This window comes from Onychomys torridus, chromosome 6 (genome assembly GCF_903995425.1).
Source record: "Onychomys torridus chromosome 6, mOncTor1.1, whole genome shotgun sequence".
Lineage (NCBI taxonomy): Eukaryota > Metazoa > Chordata > Mammalia > Rodentia > Cricetidae > Onychomys > Onychomys torridus.
The window spans coordinates 42838846-42853513 of record NC_050448.1 but is presented as its reverse complement, the minus strand read 5'-3'; positions in this window follow the sequence as shown (position 1 = coordinate 42853513).

The window sequence follows — 14668 nt, the reverse complement described above, 5'->3', positions numbered from 1 at the left end:
TTCTAAACATTCCAATCACTAGATAAGATAGCCAGATGTCAATCAAGGTCTTGAACCCTGGAAATTCTCTCATCCCCAACCTCTACTATGATAAAAACCCTACCCGGCCCAGGATCTCTGCTCTCACCACTTCGTAGGACAGACAGAGGGTCCAAGCTTGAGCTTGAAATAAAAGCTCTTTGCTTTTACATATGGGATTTGGTCTCTGTGGTAGTCTTCAGGGGGTTCTGAGATCTGGACATAACACATATCCTGCATAAAGCCCACCATCAGAACCTGGTCCATCACTATTTCTATGCCCATTCAGAGGCAGTCATTTTGCATCCCCCCCCCAATAAATCTCCTGCATGAGGTCTGTTATATGGTGTGATTTCAGTGTCATTCCTTGGTCCTGATTGCCAAGATACTCTTTTGCTGCAAAACCCTCTCACTGAACACCCAGTAGGGTCACTAGTAAGCTAATAAAAATTTCTATTGGCTTAAACTTATGTCTGAGAAGGCTTCTCTGGTGGATACCTCACAACAGATTAGCCTCTGTGGGTTTCATCAAGGGAGAATATGATCCTGTAACATTCTGCTGCTTGGAAACTGTATTGTGAAAAATTCAATATGATTATCATCTTGACTTGGGCCACTTGAGTTGTGGAATATTACTTTAACTAAGCAAAGATGTGTTACACTTGTTTATGCTGTATTTGTTTAACTATGTAAAGATGTGTAGCTATTTTACCTTGCCTGCCTAAGGCACCTGATTGATACCTTAAAAAGCTGAATGGTCCATAGCTAAGCAGAGGAGGGATAGGTGGGGCTGGTGAGCAGAGAAACTAAGTAGGAGGAGAAATCTATGCTTCAGTAAAGAGAGAAAAGAGAATGAGGGAGAAAAAAGGGAGACTCCCGAGGGCCAGCCAGCCAGGCAGCCATCAGACAGACAGACAGACATGGTAGCAGGAAAAGTAGGACATACAGAACAAAAGAAAGATAAAAAGCTCCTAGGCAAAACATAGATGAAGAGAAACAGGTTAAATTATGTTATAAGAGCTAGTGGGACATAAGACAAGGCTGAAGATTCATAACTAGTAAGTCTCCATATCATGATTTGGGGGTTGGTGGTCTGAGAAAGCCTGCTACACACTTGAATCCACTTTTGTAAGTTAATACACAATCCAGCAGGCTTAAAGCACTGTGGTCTAGCACTGAGAATCCCACACTCTGGTACGCTCCTTGACCTTGGGCAAACTTGAACAGCTGGTCACCTTGTGAGCCCCTTTACTTCTTTCCAATAACATCTCTGTGTATAGACACTCTCTACAGCTCACATTGATGCATCCTTGGTAAAGTCAGATTCTAAGCTCTTTCTGTGTGTTCTGGCTCAAGTCAGAACAAGCAAGCTACCTATTCTCTAAAAAGAAGCTTACAAATTTCAAAGTGTGTCAGGGACCCCTGGGGGCAAGAGGCGGGGCAATCCTTGCAAAAGGAAGAATGATACTTGGGATAGTGCCATCTTTGTAGACACTGGGTCATGCCTTCCAGAGACTGACCCCATGGTTTACTTTTCTCACACATTTAAACATAGTAGAACTTGAGATCTGGGCCTTTACAAAAAGAATGAATTCTATTGGCTGATACACAGAGCTCAGGGCTAGGGCTTAGAGGAAAGATCTGTGATAAGCATAAAGATAGATGCTTTTGGTGGAGGATGCAAAGTACATGGGGCCTCTTTCAGAGGGATGTGTTCTATTCATTGCTGGATTAGGACCTAAAAAATGCTCAAGATATTGAGGGATTCAAGAAGGCTGGCTCCAGAGGATACCAAAAGGATCACCAGGTTGATTGATCACTTTTTGCTCTAGCATTCCAGGTAACTAGGCAGCATTCATTTCCTTCTGTTGACAAAAATAGTCCCACATGATTGACAATTCTGGTTTCTTCAATGTTTATTCTAAGCTGTGCTTCCAACAAACGTGCTAGCCAAAAAGAAATATATATATATATTTTTTTCAGCTTGATTCTGTTGGCAGTTCAACAGGCATCAGCAGAGATGGGAATGAAAGCAGTGTCTTTCTGCCCAGAGCTGGTTTTGAGCCTCTCAGATCTGCCACTTGATAGCACCCAGGGTCCAGGTGCTGGCAGTGAAGCCACAGTCTGTCCTTCCCAGGATGCTTTAATGTTTCTGTTCTGACAACTAGACAAGCTGTCTTTTGAATATTTGGTGTTTAATATTGGGTATTTTGTTTTCAGGATAGACAAGTAGCAGAATAGACTTACTTCAGGAAACATTACATACTGGAAGCTGTTCTAACAATTAATGACATGTAGGTTCAACTGGTTCCAGAAGGCCAACTAATTAGCCTTTGGAATAAGTTTTACTAGGAGAGAAAGCCTCACAACCACTGGGCTGTGGTTGGGGCTGGAGGTGGGATAGCAGTCAGGCCTTACAAGAACATTGAGAGGAACAGCTTAAAGTGACAAGGACAGAGTCACCATGGGCAACAAGATGAGGATGCTCTAAAGGGAGGGGAAAGAGAGAGACAGAGAGGGGAGTGAGATTAACGTCTGAGAAATTCCTTATTTTTCTAACAATTCAAAGGCATCAGAGCTGTTTTCTCAAAGTGGCAGAGATAAGGAAGAACACTTGTTTACAAGCCTCTCCAACACTCATAGGCAGTAGAGACAGAACCAGAGGGGAGGCATGGTCTGATTCCTGAGAGAAGCAGCTGGCAGTCCGTGATCTAACATGTCCCACCTTTTTGTTTATATATAAAAAAAAGAAGGGTGATTTTATAGGAAATGAAAGGCAGATGAGGAGACATAAGGAATTATGGGTGCCCAATTTGAGTCTCTTGTTTCTTAGAGCTGACTTGGATGTAGTAGAATAAAAATGGAGCCTCATGACCTCATAGCAGGAAGTCAGATGTTGGTCTCTGGATCAGAAGCTTATGTCCAGATTTGTGTATCAGGGGGACATCATAGAAGTCTGTGTAGCCTGTGGAACTAAATTTGCATAAACTGAGTCAACACACAGACTAGAAGGATGGATTCAGGAACCAAAACCATTGTCTAAGGAATAACTACAAGTCTAGGTGAGGATGCCCACAAAGAGTTTGGGAAGTAATTTTATTAGTTAAGAAGAGGGGAGTAAAGGAGCTAATGGCATAACAGGAACTCCTAAAGTTATATTTTTGATATTTAAAGTAAGTCAGGGGAGATTAATAAAACAAATATATAAAACAGAAAGGGCTCATTTTGATTTCTAGGAAGGTTTAATTAGGTAGTCATAGTGAAATGTGTGATCTCCTGACAGTCTCTAATATTCTGAAACATTTACATAACTAACTTTGATTTTAACATATACACATATATGTATATATAGTTTTGATCTTATATGTGAATGACAGAATAAACCATTGGGATTTTGGAGCAAGGCTCTACTATCATCTGCAGACAACTCTTCTCCCTTTGAGAGACAACTCTTGGCCTGCTATTGGGCCTTAGTGGAAGCTAACTAATGTCACAACATTACCATGTAACCTGCCCATCATGAGCTGGGTATTATCTGACCCACCAAGTTGGATATGCACAACAACAATCCATTATCAAATGGGAGTGGTATATATACATGATCAGGCCAAGCAGTCCTGAAGGCACGAGCAAGTGAGCAGGAGGTAGCAACTACTTTGGACTTGTTGATAATACATAAGCACACCAGAGGATAGGAAATAAATCTGACCGAAACTTTCTATCTCAGTGAAATTCATAGGTGTCTAGTGGTGTGAGGCATGCAGAGATATTCCTTCTAAGGTGAAGAAAAAGTTATTTCACCTGGCTTGTCCCACCACCAAAATAAAAAAAAAAAAAGTTTATGGGCCTATTTGGATTGTGAAGACAGAACATTCCTCACGTGAGTGTGTTACTCCAGCCCATTTACCAAGTGACTCACACAGGTGTTGGGACCAGCCAACCTGTCAAACAGCACCTGAATAGGGAAGTGAGAATTGAGAAAGAAAGAGAGGAGAGACAGAAGATAGAATTGGGAGGGCTCTCGGTGAACACTGCAGCAGCCCCAAATTTATTTCTTACAGCCTTTTTATACCCAATGCAAGGCGGCAAAAGACTTCCCTACCATGGTTCAAGGAACAAACAAGCATAAACACCTCCTGAATTCTCAAAACATCTAGTAACCACATCTTTAGTCAATCATCCTGCTGTTCAGCCTTAAAAAGCAAAACACGAGCTTGAACTCCCTGACCTTAAGTCGAGATGGAATCAAGCTGCGAGCTGGAGTCACTGTGGGCTCCCACACACACCATCTTCAATAGATCCAGGCTGCTGTGCAGGCTGCTCTACCCCCAGGACCATAGGATCCAGAGACACTATGGTACTTTGAGGTGTCAGCAGCAGAGAGAGATGCTGTTTAGAGCAAAGATTTTAATATAAAACAACTCTTTCCAGTCTAAAGGGAAAAAGTTTTTACTTTATCATTTTAAATCTTGTTATATTTAAAAGACATTTGGAAGTTGGTTTGTTATTTTACTACTTGATAAAATTAATCCTAATCTTGATTTTTACTCAGACTTCTGGTAAAAATGGCATTATGTCCTTTCTTTGGTCATCTTTTTTATATAACTATTTGCTTACTCAAACCTGGATTTTCACTTATAAAAATCACTAAGTATTTATTCACTTCTTTAGGCAGACACAAAAAGGGGGGATGGTAAGGAGGGGAGAGAGAAAAAGAGAGACACCCTTATTGCCCCAAAGCTTTGGAACAACAGGTGGTTCAAATAGTTTTATCATTATTATAAATATCAACGTCAAATTAGATCCAATTTACCCGTTAGGCACAGGGCTTTAGACTGTTACCTCACCTCTGAAGAGAAAGTTGGCCCGATATTTCAGAAAAGCCCACAGTTCTATAAATGCACATTCTGTTATTTTGTCTTTTTTTTTTTTTTCAGAGCTGAGGACCGAACCCAGGGCCTTGTTCTTGCTAGGCAAGCACTCTACCACTGAGCTAAATCCCCAACCCTCATAAATGCACATTCTGTAAGTCAGTTCCAGATGAACACTACTTGACACCACAGAGAAGCTGGAGCTCAGTCATGCTTCAGCCTCTCAGGGTTGGCTTGTCTTTGTGTATTCTCCTCCCTGTGTCTACCTCACTCGGCTTAAAAGTTCCCTTCATCTTTCCCTTGGCTGAATGCAAGCAGATATTATCCTAGGAGATATTATCCTGGCCAAATGCAGCCATGGGGGCTGGAGTGGGGAGCCCTCTGGAAGTCTTCCTCACTGCAGAGGTACCTGTCCACACCAGCTCCTTACCAGGCCACAACCTTGGTTCCTTTTGCTTCCTGGACTGTCCTGCCCTCACCCCTGCAAGGAGTTAATTAGAGACACAAGCAGGCCTGCCTCCCCCACCACTCCTCCCGCCCCTGCTTTCTGCTCTTCAGACCACAAGGCCCTTCCCTGGATCCCATGTACAGAAAAAAGGTTATTCATGGTAATTGTCCTGAAAATGTGCCCCTGAGCCTGCAGCTTGCACTCATCTGGGAACCTGTGAGAAAAGCAAAGTCCCAGGCTCCAACCTAGACCTAATGAGTCAGAAATACTGGATCTGAAGCCCAGTATCCTATTTAATGATCTGGCCAGGTGATTCTGATATGTGCCACACAGATTATTAACATTTCTAATAGGCAATACAGATGCGTATGAGCTAATGTCCACATGTCCAAAAAAACCAATTTCTATCTTCAGAGGAAATGATTATTCTTTATCACAAATTGGAAATCACAGCCTGTGGTCCAAAATGGCCTGCCATCTGTTCTTTAAATTCTCATTGGAATATGGCCATACTCAGTAATTGACATATCATCTATGGCCGTTTCTTGCCACATGATGCCATTAAATAGTTTGAACAGAGACCATATGTCCTATAAAGCTGAAAGTATGTATCAAACAAGACTATTATATCTGTTCTCTGCCCTATATTGATATAATCTACTTGGGATAAACTATGTGTCTCCTTGCAAATGGAGTTTAAGGAAGAATAACAATTATAATAATATAGGTAATGGGGCACTTGCAGACTTTGTCTACATAGAAATGAAATTGTCTTTGAAATCATCTTTTCCTTACAGACAGAAGTATACAAGCACTTGTAGCTGGAGTTTTTCTCCAGTCCTGCCTGGCCCACAGTCAGGACAAATCTCTCACCCACCAGTCCTGCAGCCACTCAGACCCAACCAAGTAAACACACAGAGACTTATACTGCTTACAAACTGTATGGCCACAGCAGGCTTCTTGTTATCTAGTTCTTATATCTTAAATTAATACATTTCTGTTAGTCTATAAGTTGCCATGTGGTTCGTGGCTTACCAGTACCTTACGAGCCTTCCACCTCCCAGAATTCTCTTCTCTCTTGTCCCGCCTATATTTCCTGCCTGGCTACTGGCCGATCAGCATTTTATTTATACAGAGCAATATCCACAGCAAGCACCCAGTTCTCCAAGCCTTAAACACAGCCCTAGCTGGGATCAGAGGTCTGGTGGAGGCTATTGAAGCAATGTGTCCCTGGCCAGTTCAGATCTGAGGTCTAGATAGGTAGTAAAATTTGCAGATGCCCAGGAATAGACAGACAAACATCCTAGATTGTCAACTGAGAGTATGAAAAGCTAGTTTGTAGCATTTTGTGCATTCATTAATGAGAGAGAAAGAAACTCAAAGATTACTTTTTAAGTCAGCATGCTGAGATCCTTCCAGATTGGCTTGTTACAAATACAAGGATTTTTGAATTTTATGTATATGTGGGGAGTGTGTGCACATGAGTGCAGGTGCCCAAGGAGACCAGGGGCATTGAATCCACCTGAAGGTGGAGTTACAGGTGGTTATGAGACATCCAACGTGTCCTGAGAATCAAACTTGGGTCCTCTGAAAGAGCACTACATACTCTTAGCCACTGAGCCATCTCTCCAGCCCCTGAACTAAAGGTTTTTATGTAGATATTTATATAGAGATCCTGTGTTTTATTAGTTTAGACTCATAAAGGAGAGAGGATGTGAACTATGATACTCTGTAACATGAATTCTCATTCAGGCTATCATATTCACCTCAGAGATGTCTCATGCATAACCTAATGTCATCTTTTCTGTAGCTGCTCCCTTACTCCATTCACCTGCCATCATTTGAAATTAAAGCCATGCACCACTTAATGACACATATGGTCTGAGAAACGTGTTGTTGGGTGATTCTGTCATTGTTCAAACATCACGGAATCTGCTTGCACAGACTAAATCAGTTACATTCTACGTTTATTGCCTGATGCCTTTGATGCAATCATAGCTATATCCCCAGAAAGTGGGGAGTACTAAGACAATGTTCAGTAGGCAGACAATTTTGATAAGGAAATGAGTCAATCCTCTTCAAAATATTTTTAATGTCCTGCTTAGAATGTGTGCCCCAATGTAAAGCAATCTCAAAACCAAACTAACTCAGTAGTCTCTTATTTTAGGGAGATTGTTTACAGGGCATCATTTCTTGTTCTTAGCCTCAAAAGAAAAGCTTTCAACAGATCACCTAGTCACACATTTACTGTAGGATTTTTGAGACATCATCATCGTAATAGGAAATGTCTCCTCTACTTCAATAACATTTTAGCATGTGTGCCTGTCTATATAAGCAAATAATTTTCTATAGCAATGGAAATCATTGCCGAATATTTTGTTCTATTAAATGTTAAGTCATCTTTACATTACTTAAATTTAATTCAGTCATGAAATATTATCCTGTTCATCTATTGTTGAGTGTAATTTGCCAATACATTATTTAGAGTCTTGGCAGCTATGTGACAGTGGTCAACAACTGTCCTTTCTTCAATGTGACTGTCAGTCCTACTATCGAGATTATTGAGTCTTATAATATTAAACAATAATGTTCTCTATTTTCTGGTGTCCACTTTCTTTCTAATATTTAGTAGAATTCACTGCTGAAGCCATCAGGCCTGGAGTTTCTCTTTCTGTTGGAGATGAGGAAATCATCAGGTCATACTGATTTGATTTCACAACTCAAAAGAATCAGAGCTCAACTATAGTTCTTTCAGTGTACAACATACTTCCAATCTGCCCTTGCCTCTGGAACTTAGCTATACAGAGGACCACAATAAAGCAGGGAGTTTACACACACACACAAGCATTCAGGGCTTAGATTTTATACCTTACCCCAGGAAGGATATCAAACATGCTATTCAATGTGCTGGCCTTCTCCTCTAAGAATCAGTAGAACCACCCTCTTTCCTGACCTGGGACAAAGCAAACCCCAAGCCTAAACTCAGTCCTCTGGGTTCCAGCTTCTTTCAGACCTTGGTTCTATGAGTCTACATGAAACTGCGACAGTTCTGATGTCTTCAAGTGGATGCACTTTGATCGCGCCCAGTGTCTAGACTGTTGGGACTGTTTGAACTCAAACCACTATTACCAAACAGTGATTTCTTTCTGAATTCGTTTTTTAAATTTAAAAAGCAGACTTGAGTCCCTATACCCACATGTAGCCTTTCACAGAATACATTTGAGTGGTCTACATTCTCCCTTCGACAACACTGCTTGTGCTTTTAAGCTGTCCCACTTCTCATTGGCACCATCTTTGGCCCAGGAGCAACTTAGACCTCCTATTCAAGTAAACTCAAGGACTGTTCTTAAGTGTTTGTTGCCCAAAGACTTTGCATAAGGTATAAAGAAAGATAACAGAATGGTTCAAAGTCTGACCTAGGCTAAACTACAGAATACAACAAGTCCCATGAGAGATGGAAGCGAGGATATAGACACAGAAACTGACAGAAGCTTCTATTGACACAGATCCTGTCCAGAAGCATGGCTAATCAATTGCATCTTAGTCTTGGCTCTCAGGAAGGAATAGAAATTTAGCAACAACGAATGGAGGTGGAGGGTGAGAGAGGTGACTCCAGCAGAGGAAAAAGTAAATGGAGCAACTTGGCAAGCCTGTGGGAAGGGCAGCCAGTAGAGGAGACAGGCTTCCAGGCTCCATTTTTCAGCCTGCTCAGCCTGCCATGCTGAAGTAGCCTCTTCTGTGAAACAGTGATAGTAATGCTTCCTGCCTCTTGAGACAGCTCAAAGGAGATGCTGGCTGTAAAGAGCATCACACAATATTTACTACATTAAAACTCTCAGTAAGTGTTCTTTTAAATATAGCACTATTGAGATTATTCAGAATTGGAAGAACATGAAAAAGAGATAGAGAAATAACCTGCCTCCCAAAAAGAAAGACTCCAGATCAGGCTCCACCAGGAAGGATTGTAGGGTTCCTATCCATACTCTTAGGGAGGCTGCTTGGAATGTGCTAATACTCAGGTGGTGCGCACAGAGAAGTATTCTCATAAACACACACTCGCACAAACAAAGAAAGATTAAAATTCAAACCTAATTAATTGTGTCACAAGAGGTAAACTGGAGTGGACTGTTGAGGAGGGTCGAGGAGAAAGGGACTCACCAAACATTTATGTTCAGCTGACCATTTAGCAAAGGCAAGGGTCAGAATTCTCTCATCTGCACTACTGTTCCTTCCTTATTTCATGTGATCTAGATAGCTTGGGGGTCCAATGTTTGTATTGATTCTGAAAGTTTATGGAGCATTATTTAGAAAATTAAAAATCAGGGAAATAGAGGAGAAACAGAAGGTAGAAGGAAGATTTACTTTTATGTAAGTTTTAACATGAGAAGCTCTGTGTAGGCATCAGAGGACACCTGAGCAAGTACATCCTGAGGAGAATGTGTATTTTAACATGAGCAAGGCCATGTTGAGGATGCCAAGGCCTTGGGCCCATGGGACAATTGTCAAAGCAATGTAGCACAAATCTTAAATGTTCTTATTAATAAGAACAAACCCAAGGCCAGTTATTGGAGTGAATGCTGGAGGATCAGAGAAGCAGAACAGGCCACAGCTTCTTCACCTTGCCATTTCCTCAGCTGATCCTATTTTCTCAGACTGAATGCCTCTCAGCTGAACTGTGCTGCTCCAAAGCCTAAAAGCTTAACCAGGCCAAAAGCTTCCAGTTTTTGGTCTTCACGCCTTATATACCTTTCTGCTTTCTGACATCACTCCCTGGGATTAAAGGCTCACTTTCTGGGATTAAAGGCATGAGCCGCCATGTTTGGCTGTATCCTTGAATCCACAATACCACCACAAAGCAATTACACAGGCTCAAAAGAAAGGAAAAGCTTTTCTCGGGAGGCTGAGAATCAGTGTTTACAGGCAATCAATTGATCTGTGTGTGTAAGACTAGTAACTGCAGCCTCCTTCTTGAGCATGTTCACAACTTGAGAGTGCTCGCCTACAGAGACCTCTTACCAGAACCACACACCTGCCTCCCACGCTGTAGCCAGGAAGCACACTGAGGGTCCAGATTGCAGAGGGAGTGGGAGCAGGACTCTACCTGACCTCAACTTCACTGCACATGTGTCTGTGTCTGTCTCTTCTTCATTCTCTCACCACCCCTGGCCTGGGTCGCAGGATCCGAGTCATGCAGAGCAAGGCATGCCAGTCACTTTTTCCATACACAAAACCAAACTAAACATGTTACCCATGCCCAATTAAGGAAGGAACCCCAATAGTTCTGCTACCAGAAGTGTGGTAGAAAAAGGACCCTGATGTAGAAAGGATATGTTTGAGGTATTCAGCTCCTTACTATACAGGGACAATGCCCATATACATACCAGTAGTTAGAGAAAGCTCTGTGACGTGGAGACAGAAAGTTCTTTTTCAAATTTCCTCCACTACTTTAATAGACTTTCTCCTGAAATTTCAGAGAACTTTCCTTTATTTAATGGTGTCTTGCCCACACTCATCAAACATAGACTCAAAAAAAGCAAGGATGCAGGTAATTTTAACTCAGGAGACAATGACCATCCAAGGGCCAGCTCTGCCTCTGGCCCCAAATACTATAAAGTCTCATTATATTTGTTCTCACACACAGACCAGTCTCCGATTTTGTTCTTTAAATTCATTTTCTTCCCCCTGCACCCACTGGGAAAAGGTAAGACCCTGATCTCCTCACTGGACAGTCCAGTTCTCTATCCCCTAGCCTCCTGGAGCACATTTCATGTTCTTCCCCCTCCTCCCCCCAGCCATTGCAGCCCTAGAGACTGGGCAGTATCCTGCTCCCCAATCCCCCTTGTCAACCATTCCCTGCTGTACCAGCAATCATTGGAGCCATACACCTCTCCTGCATCTCCTTCACAGTGATCACTGGAGCCACAGGCCCTGCCTGCACCAATCAGAAGAAGAGCAACCCAGAGCTCCATCTGCATGGCTTAAAGGAAGAAATGGGCAGCTGGCAGTGTAAAAAATGCATTCAAAATCATAATAGTGGTGCAATAGTGCACCACCAGAACCTAGTGATTCTACAACACCAAGACCTGAACACCCCAATGCAGATGATCCAGAAGAAAACAGCCTTAAAAACAACTTTATGAATATGATAGAGGCCCTAAAAGAGGAAATGAAAAATTCCCTTAAATGGAGGAAAAGACAAAAAAAAAAATTGGAGGAAATTAATAAATCCCTTAAAGAAAGCCTAAAAACCCAATGAAAAGAATAATCAAACAGGTGAAGGAAACAGTTCAAGACTTGAAAATTGAAATAGAGGATATAAAGAAAATATAAACTGAGGGGATTCAGGAAAAGAAAAATCTGAATAGATGAACAGGAACTACAGAGGCAATCATAACCAACAGAATACAAGAGATGGAAGAAAGAATCTCAGGTGTTGAGGATACAGTAGAATAAATAGATTCATTAGTCAAAGAAAATGTTAAATCCAGCCAATTTTTAACACAAAACATCCAGGAAATCTGGGACACCATGAAAAGACTAAACCTAAGAATGAAGGGATAGAAGAAAGAGAATTCCAGCTCGAAGGGACAGAAAACATATTCAACAAAATCATAGAAGAAAACTTTCCCAACCTAAAGAAAGACATGCCTATGAAGGTACAAGAAGCTTACAGAACACCAAATAGACTGAATCAGAAATTCATTTTCTATAAATATTGAAAATTAACACTACAAATAAGACTATTAACCTCTGGGGAAGTAGTTTATGTTTATGAAAACAACGTTTATTATTTAAACTGAAAACTTTGGAAAAGGATAAAGAAATTGTGCATCTGTTGTATGTCATTGTGTTTCAAGTTGCCCTTTCCTGAAGATCTCTCTCACACATAGTTTAAATGAGTGAAACAGTGAAGAAAATATTAATGGGGTGTAGTTTTAATTACTATGGCAATCTCATCAAATTTATTTCTATGTCAAAACTTCCTGATATTAAGTTGCTAAAAAGTAGCATTTGGTGCAGCAGATCTAGGTCTCTAAATATATGTGACAGTTGTGTAGCTTGGACTACTTGTGGGACTCCAGGAAGTGGGATCAGGGCCTGTCCCTAATGCTTGAGCTGGCTTTTGAGAACCTAATCCTCATACTGGGTTGCCTCACCCGAACTTAATACAAAGAAAGGAGCTTAGTCCTATGTCAACTTGATATGTCATGCTTTGTTGACACCCATGGGAGTCCTGTTCTTTCTGAATAGAAACAGAGGAGGAGTGGATGGGAGGAGCAGAGAGAAAGTGGGATGAAAGAACAGGAGGAGAGGAGGGAGGAGAAAATGATTAGGATGTAAAACAAATGAAAATGTTTAATTAATAAAAAAAAGAATAGCATGTGGTTAAAGGTAGTCATGTGATTTATTCAACAAATGCATTGCGATAACATAACTGTGACTTTGAAATAGACTTCAAAATATAGGTATTGCTTTTCAAACAGAATCAAGTTTTGCTCTTTAACATCATTACAATGTTGACACACTGGCCAGCTGCAGAACCAGGCTGCAAAGCTGAAGCAATGGAGCAGGTATGGGAATGAACATCAGCAGGCTGGAACCGTGAGTATTTCTCAATGCTTGAAGGCCATGCATGACACATATATTAGAAGTCACATCTGGAACACCAAGCAGACACCTGTTTCTTCTAAAAGGAAACTGGCCAACATCATGCTGTGGGCTACAAATACATACAACCCTAACAGTCAAATGAAAAACTAACTGACCAGCATGCCCAGCCAGGCAGTAGAAATTCCTTCCGAGCCTTGTATTGGTGTCACTCAGCAGTTTCTGATCATGTTTTCCCCTCTACTAAAGACAAGGTATGTCCTTATTAGATCCAGCTATCAATCTGGATATTACAAACAGGTAAACCCTGATGAATATTCTTTAACTGCATATAAACCTTTGTGTGTGGTTTTATGAAGTACTGCCTATCATTCTTTTTAAATTCATGTTATACAACTGAATATTTGATTGCCTATCACCTGATTTTCCAGTTTTCAGTTTTCCAATATTTAGTTTTATTGATTCTTAACATCTCAGTGATCAGTTTGGGGTACAAACTATGTCTCAGGGCACACAAAACCCATTTACCTTAGCAGACATTCTAATGTGATTATGTGCACAGGTTTAAGGACCATGAAAATGTGAACCAAAGGTGCACATGTGCCATCTTCAGACAAGTCACAACACAGGACAGTTCTTGAAAAGTTGTTCAATGAACAGTACATCATGTGCTGTATTCATAGAAGTTAGGAGTCGGTCCTTTGAGTTCTTAAAATGTCTAAGTCTTTCCTTATACTACTATTTCATTACTTAGCTTTCTTCCAATGCCATTTCTCACTTACTACTATAAAAACAGTATATCTTTAGGCTCACTAAAAAAATAAACATAAAGTATTCCCATCACCTACTTTCCTGACTTCGCAATAGCCTGCAAGATCTCTTTATGCATGCCCCTTCTGCAAGTCACAGGAAAATGTAATGGAATTCAGTTACTATCACAAAAGCTACTACTTGGAATGGTCAAGGACTTTTCCGAAGGTCAAGTCATGGTTTAAGAAATCTTGGTGATATTTTAGCTTTTACATATATATATACCGATTCCTGCCATGATTTCCTTGTATGCTATCTATGCTTCTAAGAACTCATAACAGTGTATTTTATCTGAAAAACCTATCAAGTATCCAAGGCCAAATGATTTCCTGAATCAAGGTAAATTAAGCTCAGACTCTTCTTTCTTATACATCCTTAGTGGTATTTATACTAAAATAATAAACTCCTAACATTTACCTAACCACCTCTAGGAATGTAGTTTGAGTACATAAATTCCCTTTTCCTGATGTATTAACTGATTTTTAGCTCTTAGTTGACCTCTTTCTTTACCATTCCCCTTTTGGGTTGTAAAGAAAAGCCTGACATTACTACTTGAGAAAAACTCCTTTTGCCTTTATGGCCCTGCAACACTTCAAGCCTGGTGACCTTGCTTTAGCTAGAGCATTGCTATTGCATGGGTATATAACTGTAAGCCTCAGAGACTTAGAGAGGATTTTTACTAGAGGGTATTTTGACTGGACAACTAGATAGAGAACTAGAAGAATGAGATGGAAGATGAGGAAGAGCCAGATAGAGAAGAACAAGATGAGAAAGACCAAGAAGGGGCAGAGCTAAGATGAGAGAAGTAAGATAGAACTTAGAAGAGACAGTAGATGAATGTAGAGAGAAACCAGGCAAGAAAGGAGCTAGGCATGAGAGCAGAACTGAAGCTGTGTAGAGAGAATTTTATTTC